A 13186-nucleotide genomic window follows, 5' to 3' on the forward strand; every position below is an offset into this window, starting at 1 on the left:
TGTTAAACTAACTTTCTGTTTCAAGTAATATACCTAGCTTAGAATTTCCTACCTTTAATACAAAAGGAGTCAACACATAGCTCCTGCACACCTACACCCACACAATGCTTAAATTTTGGAATTCTGTAATCATTTTCTGTGCATCTTCATTCTAAGCCACACTAAATATTCCTTTACTTCAATTAGATTAAGCAGAAAAAATAGAGATCAGAAGGCAGACAACAGCTGGTTTTCATTGTAAGGAAGCTGGTTAATTACCTGAGTTAATGTGAGGAATGTGTTTGAGTGTGTATTAAGAATGCCTGTAGGCTGGGCATGGTGGCTCACACCTGTAATCCTAGCACTTTGGGAGGCCGAGGTGGGGGGATCACCTGAGGTCGAGTTCGAGACCAGCCTGACCATAGAGAAACCCCATCTCTACAAAAAATACAAAATTAGCTGGGCTTGGTGGTGCATGCCTGTAATCCCAGCTACTCAGGAGGCTGAGGCAGGAGAATGGCTTGAACCTGGGAGGCGGAGGTTGCGGTGAGCCAAGATCACACCATTGTACACCAGCCTGGGCAACAAGAGCGAAACTCCATCTCAAAAAAAAAAAAAAAGAATGCTTGTAAAAATTATTTATTTATTTATTTATTTATGAAACAGGGTCTCACTCTATTGTCCAGGCTTGAGTACAGTGGTGTGACCATGGCTCACTAAAGCCTCAACCTCTTGGGCCCAAGTCATCCTTTCACCTCAGCCTCCCAAGCAGCTGGGCCTACAGATGTGCACCACCATGAGTGGCTAATTTCTTTTTTATCTTGAATTTAGGGAAAGAGTTTTGCTATGTTGTGCAGGCTGATCTTGAAATCCTGGGCTCAAGCAATCCTCCTGCCTTAGCCTCCTAAAGTGCTGGGATGACAGGTGTGAGCCACCACATCCCACCAAAAATGTTTTAAATATAAACATAGTCCTGTAATGAAAAGAGGTGGAAGTTTATCTCAGAAAGTCTCTGAAAACAGGAAAAATTCTCAGAAATATAGATGGTTTGTGAATGATTCTGTCCTATGCTTGAAATAAAGTAAATATAGGTAGAAATTGTAGGTTTGTTTTAATGGTAAATTTTAAAATTCTGAAAGAAAGAAAAAAAGAAACAATGCATCAGATTGTGCTATTTTTTATAGAGGTTTAAAATGACCTAGTGAAACATGTGGCTGATTGAAACATGTTCATCTCCCTTTCCTCTAGATACTTCTCTAAAATGAAAGTAAAGAATAAAAACTCTTTATAGTCACAATGTCAAAGAGAAGGAAATAAAAGCCATTATCTTTTGGGAGAATTTCCACATTATCAATCTGGCATAATGATTTATCCTTCTAAGGGTGACCTGCTGACCCTTCCAAGATGGAAGGTGTTCTGTCTCTCTCTCTCTCTCTCTCTCTATATATATATATATAGTCAATTATACTGTAGTTCAAGACATTTTATAATTTCCATTGTGATTTCTTCTTTGACCTATGCAAAATTTAGAAGTTTACGTCTTAGTTTTTAAATACATTTTCTTTTTTTTTTCTTTTTGAGATGGAGTTTCACTCTTGTTGCCTAGGCTGGAGTGCAGTGGTGCTATCTCGGCTCACCACAACCTTCACCTCCCGGGTTCAAGTGATTCTCCTGTGTCAGCCTCCCGAGTAGCTGGGGTTACAGGTGTGTTTCACCACGCCTGGCTAATTTTGTATTTTTCGTAGAGATAGGGTTTCTCTATGTTGGTCAGGCTGGTCTCGAACTCCCGACCTCAGGTGATCCGCCCACCTAGACCTCCCACAGTGCTGGGATTACAGACATGAGCCACCACGCCCGGCCTTTTAAATACATTTTCTAGTTATCTTTTTCTTATTGCTTTTTACCTTAACTGTATTTGGATATTGTATACTCTATTTCTATTTTTTAGTGGTTTCCCTGGAAATTCCAACATAAGTATTTATCGAAGCCTAAAATAAATCAATACCTTTATCCTTTTTTTGGATAATACAAGGTCCTGGGGATACCTTAACCTCATATACCTCACTTTCGTCTTACATGATATTTTTGGCATGAATTGACGAAACATAGGGTATTACTATTGCTATATTATACAGATAATGTTTATTTAGATTTATGTACTTATCACTTTATTTTGCTCTTTATTTTTTTCTGTCTTCTTTAGCATTCTGTCTGGGAGTACTTTCCCTTTGCCTTAAATATACCCTTTAGAATTTCCTTTACTTGAAGGTCTATTTGTAGTAAAATGCTGCTATATTTGCTTTTCTGGAAATATCTTTATTTGCCTTTATCTTTGAAAGATTACTTGATGTAAAATTCTAGTTGTTAAATATTTTAGCATATTAAAGATAGTATTTAATACATTCTGATTTCTTCTTCATTTAAAGAAGTGATTGTTACTTTATATTCACACTCTGTAACTGCACAGGACTTCAGAGGAGGGAGATATGGGAAAGCTTTATAGCACAATTTGGATTTTATTTGTTACAGGGAAATAGACCAGATATGGTTGGGAGAGCAGACAGTGACTTTCAGGGAGATGGAATGATTTGTACAAAATAAGAGTGGGGCACAGAGGACTGTTAGGACTGTAAAACCATTCTATCTGCTACGGTAATAGTGGCTACATGTCATTATGCATTTGTCTAAACCCATAGAAAGCACAACACCGAAAGTGAACTCCACTGTAAACTATGGAATCTGGGCGATACTGATGTGTCGATGTAGGTTCACCAAGTGTAAAAAAATGTACCACTCTGGTATGGGTTGCTCATAGTGGAAAGGCTGCTATCATGTGTTGGGGCAGGGGGTATATGGGAGTCCCCTGTACTTTTGACCTTGCTGTGAAAATAAAGTTACCCTAAAACATAGTCTATTAAGAAATGTATCCCACTGTTTTCTGGCTTCCAGTGTTGCTGTTGAGAAGTTAATGGTCAGTCTATTACTCATTTGTAGTTAATCTCCTTTTTATCTATGAGTGCACTTATGCTTTTTTATTGTTGTAGTTGGAGGTTTTACAGTTTCTTTTTCCTTTTTTTTTAAGTGTTGGGGTTTTTCTCTATTGTTCAGGCTGGAGTGCAGTGGCACAGTAATGGCTCACTGCAGCCTCAAACTCCTAGGCTCAAGTGATCCTCCCATTTCAGCCTCCCAAGTCAACGGGACTACAGTGTGTGCCACCATGCTCACCTGGCTAAGTTTAATTTTTTTTTTTTTTTGAGAAATAGTCTTGCTATGTTACCCAGGCTGCACAGTTTCATCATGATGTGTATTGGTTTGAATTTTTAAAAATTTATCCTATTTAGGATTCATTTGGCTTGAATATAGCTTGAAATCTTTCATTAGTACTGGGAAGCTGTTACTTGGATATTGCTTCTACATCTTTCTCTTTTTTCTCCTTATGAAACTTCAATTAAATCAATAAAGTCAGACAAGCTCACTTGATTCTCCACGTCTCTCAAATGCTGTAGTATGTTTAGTCTGTCTTTATATTGTGCATTTCTTGATTGTTACTTCTGATGAATTCTCTCTTCAGTCGTGTCTAATCTGCTATTAAATTGGTTTGTTGAGTTTTCCATTTTATTTTTTATTTTTAGAAGTTGTTTGTTTCTTTCAAATTTTTGTTATGTCACTTTGTGTGTTTTCCTCTTTCCTGAAGATATTTGCAAGCTTGTTTTTTATGTTTTTAAACATATTGAATTTTTTTATCTCTGTGTCTGATAATATTGGAAGGTTTTGAACTTGGTTCTTATGCTTGTGGTTTCTACTGTTTCCCTCTCATGGACCTTTATTTTTTCTTGTGTCCTTTTACTGTGGATTGTTTATATTAAAAGTACGAATATAAATTGAGGTGTAAAATTAAGGTACCACCTCCAGAGAAGTTTTACATTGCTTCTGTCAGGCAGCAGCAAGTACCAGTCTGGGATCACCTTAACCATGTTCATGGCTCCAGGTTTCTTGTTCCACTTGGGTGATAATGCTTCACTGTTTTCTGAAGTTACAGACCTTTGGAACTCCAGCTTACTGAGGAGCGCTTTTCCTAGTAGAATCTCCACAGTGTGTGAGCTTTGGGCTTTGATTTTATTCTCCTGGGCTGCCAAATGCCATCAGGCTTCTGTGCTGGCTTTTCCCTCCAAGTCCCTATTTTTCCTTCAGTTTTGGCCTGGTAATCGCTTCATATCTTGGGATCTTTTGGATGCTTTAAAAAATATTGACAAATGGCCGGATGCGGTGGCTTATGTCTGTAATCCCAGCACTTTGGGATGCTGAGGCGGGAGGATCACCTGAGGTCAGGAGTTCGAGACCAGCCTGGTCAACATGGTGAAATCCTGTCTCTAGTAAAAATACAAAAATTAGCCGGGTGTGGTGGCGGGTGCCTGTAATCCCAGCTACTCAGGAGGCTGAGGCAGGAGAATTGCTTGAACCCGGGAGGCAGAGGTTGCAGTGAGCCGAGATCACACCACTACACTCCAGCCTGGGCGACAAGAGAAAGAGTCTGTCTCAAAAAAAAAAAAAAAAAAAAAAAAAATTGCTCTGACAGTTTTAGTCACCTTCAGTGAGAGGGTGATCTTAACAACCTTTTTAGTTATTGTTGGATGCCAGAAAGATCTCAGCAAAATCTGGGAATCAGAAAGTAGTTGAAGTAGAGATGACTGATACAGCTATGTGGTAGAATTCTACCACTGAGCATTTTCAGAAGAAGACTACAGAATTATAAAAATTTGATTTGATCCCACAGAACTTTATGAGACTTCAGGTTCAGAGATACCAGTTTTTTTTTTTTTTTTTAAAAAAGAGTAGAGATGAGATGTAGGACCTAAAACAGACTGATTGTATAATACTAACAGTAGGTGCCTACCCTCGGGTGGCAGATAGGAGGTTTCTACTCTGAAGAACTCAAACTGTCTCAGGCTTCCACATGCTGGCCGTAGAGTTTCTCCCAGACTATCCCCACTGGGCATCTCCTTGCATACCCATCACAAAGTGAAATCTATTGATTAAAACACTGTTCATATAAACAGGACTTTCAATCATTTTATGTGTGTGTTTGCCTTATGTCAATATGAACAGGTGGCTAAGAAACAGTAAAGAAGTGTAGACAATTTTCTTAAGAGACAGAAATAAACAAACACATAAATGTGGAGGAATCAGGGATAGCACAGAGAATCTTAAAAGGTAAAACAAAACTCTCTTATCTCTTAGAGAGAGGAGAAGGCTGTTATGCCTGTAAAACAAGAACAAGATAAAATGAAAAGATAAAAGAGAACAAGAAAGATCTCTTGAAAAGCAAAACTACAATGCCTGCAAAAAGCAAAAGAAGATCTTTAGATGGTATAATGAAAAGTTTTAAGATATGGAAAATAGGAGAGAAGATAAGAGACTTAAAGAAGCAGACAACTAAAAGGTGTTCTAGGAAGAGATAAAGCAAATGGAGAGGAGGACTTTATAAAACAATATTAAGAGCTAACTATGGCAGATTTCTAGAGCAAAAGGGCACCTTGAATGCGTATAAAATGAATGAAAAAGGCATATAATCATTACATTGCAATATGCTAGGGGAAAAGAGAGAAAGTTTCCAAAGAGAAAATATAGATTACTTTCAATGAAGAAAAACTCAGCATTGTCATTGGATTTCTCAAAGCAACATTGATTGTTGGGAGACAATCAAGGAATCACCCCAAAATTTGAAAAAAAAATGAATTAAAACCCATGTAATTGGTAAATTACCTAAATATGATTATAGGGATAAGAATGGGAAGCTGAGTATTTGTAGGGCAGGAGAGTTTTTATTAGAAGACTTTTATTAAATATTTTACCTGAAGTATATACTAATTTGAAAAAAATTAACAACAGTAAAATAAGTAAGTGTAAAAAAAAGGGCTTCACAATACAGACAGACATTTTTGGAACAGTGTGAAACGGTATTCTTCCTCATTCTGTCCTGTCTTATTTACTGCTGTGGTCTGTGAACAAGGAGAATGATCTAGTTCACTGTTTGAGAACTTTGTTTTATTTGCACCAAAACGTTCTATACATCTAAAACTTGATATAACTTTTGGATATTCTATCTGAGGTGGTTTTAACTGGTGTTTAAAAATTTGCTAATTTTGAGATATTCCACTTTGAGTATCTAATTTGATGCTTACTTCTGGCAGTCACTGAACTCTTAACAGTTGAAGCTGCTGTTGGCTCACTAGGATTTTAATTAGGCAGCTGAATCCCATATGTTTATGTGCACTGCTTTAATTTCTCTAGCATGCTTACTTGGGTGTTGTGGCACTTTAGCACCCTACCTTCCCAGGGGACGTACAGACAGTTTGATAAGTTGGTATATGATGTAACCACAGAACACATATCAGTTAATCAAACACCCGAGGCCCACACTTTCTTTTTTTTTTTGAGACAGAGTCTTGCCCTGTTGCCAGGCTGGAGTGCAGTGGTGCGATCTCAGCTCACTGCAACCTCTGTCTCCTGGGTTCAAGCGATTCTCCTGCCTCGGCCTCCCGAGCAGCTGGGACTACAGGAGTGCGCCACCATGGTTGGCTAATTTTTGTATTTTTAGTGGAGATGGGGTTTCACCACGTTGGCCAGGATGATCTCGATCTCTCGACCTCGTGATCCCCCGCCTCGGCCTCCCAAAGTGCTGGGATTACAGACATGAGCCACCGCGCCCAGCCAGGCCCACCCACACTTCTAAAACCTAAATGGTAAGTGTTGTAAATTCTGTACACTTGTCTATGAGGTCTGTTGCTCTTGTTCCTTGTTTCTCATTCTCATTTCAGTACTAATTTTCATTCACATCACCTCTTTAAAAATTATTGCGCTCACTTCCTAACTCTTTTCTTATTTTTACTTTCAATCTCTAGTGTTCAATGCATCTTGAATAGCATTGCTAAAATTATTTACCAAAAATATTGCTTTAATGTCTCTCTCCTGCTCTAAGATATTCAGTGTTTTCTTTTTTTCTTATTTCTTTTAACTAGAGAAATAATCTCCAAAGTAAATGGGATGGACCCAGGAGATGTGAAGGACAATCCATTGTCCTAGGCAAGAGTGTAGCCAAACTTTTAATTCCTATTTCCACACTATGTAAATAATTATATATGTTTTAACTAAAAAGTAAGAAAAGTTAAACTTTGCTAATGTTTCCTACACAGATTGATACAGGAACTATCTTTCAGACTGTATGTCAGATGATCATGTATTGCTTATGGTATCTGAGATTTTTTTTTTTTTTTTTCTTTTGAGGCGGAGTCTCGCTCTGTTGCCCAGACTGGAGTGCAGTGGCCGGATCTCAGCTCACTGCAAGCTCCACCTTCCGGGTTTAGGCCATTCTCCTGCCTCAGCCTCCCAAGTAGCTGGGACCACAGGCGCCCGCCACCTCGCCCGGCTAGTTTTTGTATTTTTAGTAGAGACAGGGTTTCACCATATTAGCCAGGATGGTCTCGATCTCCTGACCTCGTGATCCACCCGTCTCAGCCTCCCAAAGTGCTGGGATTACAGGCTTGAGCCACCGCGCCCGGCCGAGATATCTTAAATTAATGGTTGGAGTTCAAGTGCTGAGAGGATAGCACTGGTACTGCATTTTTTTTTTTTTTTTGGATTAGAGCTTCTAGCATATTGTGGTATTTTTCTATTTACATGTATCTGGTTATGGACTTATCTGATTTCATGTATAGGCAAGTGGCTTAAAAAGATTTCAGGAAAGAAAACACAGATTGTAGAGAATAGTAATTGCAAGTATAAAAGAATAACAAAAGGGTCAAGGTGTTACTTTTATTCATAGTGTGAAAACTTTGTAAGCCACATTATATAGTAAAAAGAATGCAACTATGACCGGGCCCAGTGGCTCATGCCTGTAATCCCAGCACTTTGGGAGGCTGATGGGGCTAAATCACTTGAGGCCAGGACTTGGAGGCCAGCCTGGCCAACATGGCAAAACCCCATCTCCACTAAAAATACAAAAAAAACTAGCTTGGCAGGATGGCACAGGCCTGTAATTCCAGCTACTCAGTAGGCTGAGGCACAAGTATTGTTTGAACCTGGGAGATGGAGATTGCAGTGAGCCGAGATCACGCCACTGCACTCCAGCCTGGGCGACAGAGCCAGACTCTCTAAAAAAAAAAAGAATGCACCTAATCAGGTCTGACAAAGCTTTGGCCAAAAGATTCAAAATTATTGAAATAACAATTTGAAATAGGAATTCATCTTATATTTAATAATAAATTTCATGTTAGGCATGTATTGTGCTTGAGATTTTAGTAATAGTATCAAGGCATTAAATTAGCAAGATATTAATAAACTAAACACATGAAAAGGACAGATTCAGGTTCTGAGGAGCTTGAATCTGTGCTGATTTTGGAGGACTCTAAGAGAAAAATATATAAACTTGCAAATGCAAAATCAGATGAACAGCTATGTAGAATAAGAAATCACAACAGATCACTCATTTTAAAAAGCAGGAAATACTACAAACACAGGATCCAAAAAAGTAGCAATATTTTTATAAATCAACTGCTGACATACCTCTATCATATCTTTTTTCTGTATTTTGTTAGTTACATCTTCTTTGATTGCCTTTTCATGTGATGATTATTTTATAATATTTTCTAAAGATAGGTAATTTCTTTAGCATGGCTGATCAAAATCTGTTTATTATTATTGAAAATAGTTTGCTATTAGTACTGTTATATAGATTTTTAAATTGTCAAATTTTGGGAAACCTCTATCATGTTTCTTTACATATGAGCTGTAATATTTCAATGATGTTCATATTTTATAATGCAAGACTAACTTTAAATCCTCTTTGAACTGATAAATACTAGTCTGAGAAAATTCAAATGTATTTAAAAATTGCTGTTATTTTGTAGTGAGCTACGTAATTATATAATCAGATTATTCTGATGTTATATTTTGGCTTATGGATAAATATGTGCAGGAATTATGTCATAAGAATGCCTGTTTCTTTTATTTGTTCTGCTATTTGGTGGCAATTTTGTATACCATGTTATGTAGAATTGCCAGATTTCACCAGGACAAGTTACATGAGACATCCAAAGATGTGTTCTGATAAGTTAGGACACATAAAACACGTGACTTTGCATATAGACATACTTATTGATTGTAGTATTGCTACAGCTTTGTGACAAATTACCAACAAAGGAATTATAATAAATTCTGTTTTATGTGATTACAATATAAGTAAAACTAAAAATGTATGGTTTACTTTGAATATGATGACTTAAAATGTGTAATTCATATTTACTTAAAATATGAATATGAGGAGAGAATTTCTAGCGAGAAACAAATCTTTTGCTTATAATTTCACATATCTGATGGCTCAAAACATTTTCCACAGACTAACTGCTGGTTCCATAATTTCAAACCTTGTTTCCTATCCACTTCCACATACTTTTGGTTCTGCCTGCCATACAACACATTCATATATGAGATGACCTTTGCTTCTGCACCTTTATGTCACCACCACAGGTGACTCAGACAGTGGGCAGGAGTATTCCTGGAAGGCATCCTCTGCTGGGATGGCTAATGATAACCTAACTACACATAGAAAGCCTAGAAACCACATAAATATATCCCACTAAACCCAAACTAAATATATTCGAAACTCTACTTCCTCTTATTCAGACCCCCAAAATGCTTTCAGCTACTTATATCCATCATAGTAACATCATATTAACATGAAGGGAAGTGTAAGGAAGGAAATCAAAGTAGAAAGGAATTGTAGTCAAATGATCTTACCTTAATCTCACCTTTGCAGCCTTTGTAGAAACATATGGCCATATGGATACATTCCAGGGGATATGCCCTTGCTAGGGAGGGGTACTGAACTTAAGTTTCATGGCAAATGTGTCTCTATCTTCAGAAAACGAAGTCAAACAACTACACATATTATAATAATATTTAGAGGTATTTGGTGCTTTATAAAGTGTAGAACGTTGCCGAACTTAAATTCTTTTGAGAGGGCTTCCTTATTGAAAAGTGAACAAAAATCCCACCCATATATCTTTTGGTACCTATGTCAGTCACTAAAATCAACTATTGAATTAAGCTAAATAAGCCAGACTTTTGAATCACATTGTCACCAAGTGTCATATAAAGATTAACAAAAAGTATATTAAATCATATTGCTCTCATTAAAAATATTTATTTTTTTAAGAGATGACCAAAAGGACTTTGTACCGTAAATACATAAAGATATTTAAAATAATTTATATTTCACTTTTCAAGATATGTTATATTAAGTATGTAATGTATCAGTTTGTTATACACATATGTATGCTATATATGTACATATGAACATACATATGTACATACATACATTCACACAGACTGGGGTATATGCTCAAAAGTCTTTACTGATAAGATGTACAATTCAAAATATTTGAGTATCGGCTGGGCACAGTGGCTCACACCTGTAACTCCAGCACTTTGGGAGCCAAGGCAGGAAGATCATTTGAGTCCAGAAGTTTGAGGCCAGCCTGGGCAACATGGTGAAATCCAGTGGTGCAGGACTATAGTCTCAGCTACTCGGGGCTGATGTGGGGAGATTGCTTGAGTCTGGGAGGCAGAGATTGCAGTAATCTGTGATGGTGCCACTACACTCCAGCCTGGGGGACAGAGCAAGACTGTATTAGTCCGTTTTTACGCCACTAATAAAGACATACCCGAAACTGAGCAATTAAAGAAAGAAAGAGGTTTAATCCACTCACACTTCCACCTAGCTGGGGAGGCCTCACAATCACGGTGGAAGGCAAGGAGGAGCAAATCACATCTTAGGTGGATGGCAGCAGGCAAAGAGGGCGCTCGTGTAGAGAAACTCCCGCTTTTAAAACCATCAGGTCTCATGAGACCCGTTCACTATCACGAGAATAGCACAGGAAAGACCCGCCCCCATGAATCAGTCATCTCCCACTGGGTCCCACATGTGGGAATTATGAGAGCTACAAGATGAGATTTAGGTGGGGACACAGAGCCAAACCATATCAAAGACCCTGTCTCAAAAATAAAAAAGAATAAAAATAAAAAAAAATGGGGTATCAAGGACAGTCAACTTTTTTTTTTTTTTTTTTTTCCCCTAAGACGAGTCTCACTTTCTTGGCCAGGCTGGAGTGCAGTGGCATGATCTTGGCTCACTGCAACCTCTGCCTCCCAGGTTCAAATGATCCTCCCACCTTAGCCTCCCAAGTAGCTGAGGTTATGGGTATGAACCACCGTGCCCAGCTAATTTTTATATTTTTTGTAGAGATACGGTTTTGCTGTGCTGACCAGGCTAGTCTCAAACTCCTGGAGTCAAGCGATCTGCCTGACTTGACCTTCCCAAAGTTCTGGGATTATAGGCATGAGCCACCACACTCAGCCAAAGACAGTCAAAATTGGACCTAAAGTTCTCCATTCTTAAGCTAGCCTGAATTATTCTCAATCCCTAAAACAAGTCTTTATATTTCTACCCTAGTGTCTTAGTATCTAAGTAAATCCTGCCCTAACTTTCAACTCAGGGTGTCTCCTTTTTTTCTGGGTTACGCAAATATTCTCCATCCTCTGAATTAAAGACTTCAATGTAAGGCCTAAAAACTATAAAAACTGTGGAAGATAACCTAGGAAATACCATTCTGGACATAGGATCTGGCAAAGATTCCATGAAGAAGATGCCAAAAGCAAGTGCAACAAAAACAAAAATTGACAAATGGGATTTAATTAAACTAAAGAGCTTTTGCACAGCAACAGGAACAATAAACAGAATAAACAGACAACCTGCAGAATGTGAGGAAATATTTGCAAGCTATGCATCCTACAAAAGTCTAATGTCCAGAATCTGTTAAGAACTTAAACATGCTAACAAGCAAAAAACAAGTGACCTCATTAAAAAGTGGGCAAAGGTCATGAACAGACATTTATGAAAAAGAGATATACATGTGACCAACAAGTATACGGAAAAAAAAATGCTCAACATCATTAATTATTAGAGAAATGCAAATTAAAACCACAGTGAGATACCATCGCACACCAGTCAGAATGGCGGTTATTAAAAGTCAAAACATAACATGCTGGCAAGGTTGCAGAGAAAAGGGAATACTTATCCACTGCTGGTGGGAATGTAAATGAGTTCAGCCATTGTGGAAAGCAGTTTGACAATTTCTTGAAGAACTCAAAGTGGCATTACCATTCGACCCAGTAATCCCTTTATTGAGTGTATGCCCAAAGGGATATAAATTGTTCTATCATAAAGACACATGTCACATGTATGTTCATTGCAGCACTACTCACAATAGCAAAGAAATGGAATCAACCCAAATGCCCATCGGTGATAGACTGAATAAAGAAAATGTGGTATATATACATCGTGCAATACCATGCACCAAAAAAAAAAAAAAAAAAAAAAGAATGCACCTAATCAGGTCTGACAAAGCTTTGGCCAAAAGATTCAAAATTATTGAAATAACAATTTGAAATAGGAATTCATCTTATATTTAATAATAAATTTCATGTTAGGCATGTATTGTGCTTGAGATTTTAGTAATAGTATCAAGGCATTAAATTAGCAAGATATTAATAAACTAAACACATGAAAAGGACAGATTCAGGTTCTGAGGAGCTTGAATCTGTGCTGATTTTGGAGGACTCTAAGAGAAAAATATATAAACTTGCAAATGCAAAATCAGATGAACAGCTATGTAGAATAAGAAATCACAACAGATCACTCATTTTAAAAAGCAGGAAATACTACAAACACAGGATCCAAAAAAGTAGCAATATTTTTATAAATCAACTGCTGACATACCTCTATCATATCTTTTTTCTGTATTTTGTTAGTTACATCTTCTTTGATTGCCTTTTCATGTGATGATTATTTTATAATATTTTCTAAAGATAGGTAATTTCTTTAGCATGGCTGATCAAAATCTGTTTATTATTATTGAAAATAGTTTGCTATTAGTACTGTTATATAGATTTTTAAATTGTCAAATTTTGGGAAACCTCTATCATGTTTCTTTACATATGAGCTGTAATATTTCAATGATGTTCATATTTTATAATGCAAGACTAACTTTAAATCCTCTTTGAACTGATAAATACTAGTCTGAGAAAATTCAAATGTATTTAAAAATTGCTGTTATTTTGTAGTGAGCTACGTAATTATATAATCAGATTA

At 37.2% G+C, this 13186-nt stretch overlaps 1 long non-coding RNA gene across 1 annotated transcript in view; it reads left to right on the forward strand.

Annotated features, from left to right (window-relative positions):
* LOC105501269 overlaps positions 1 to 7154 on the forward strand; it is a 31772-nt gene extending 24618 nt beyond the window's left edge. The window contains exon 3 of the long non-coding RNA XR_001000162.1: positions 6999 to 7154. This is a non-coding gene — a long non-coding RNA (uncharacterized LOC105501269). The remainder of the gene's footprint in view (positions 1 to 6998) is intronic.
* Positions 7155 to 13186: the final 6032 nt, after the last annotated feature.

The sequence above is a fragment of the Colobus angolensis genome, unplaced genomic scaffold (assembly GCF_000951035.1).
Source record: "Colobus angolensis palliatus isolate OR3802 unplaced genomic scaffold, Cang.pa_1.0 Scaffold70, whole genome shotgun sequence".
NCBI lineage: Eukaryota > Metazoa > Chordata > Mammalia > Primates > Cercopithecidae > Colobus > Colobus angolensis.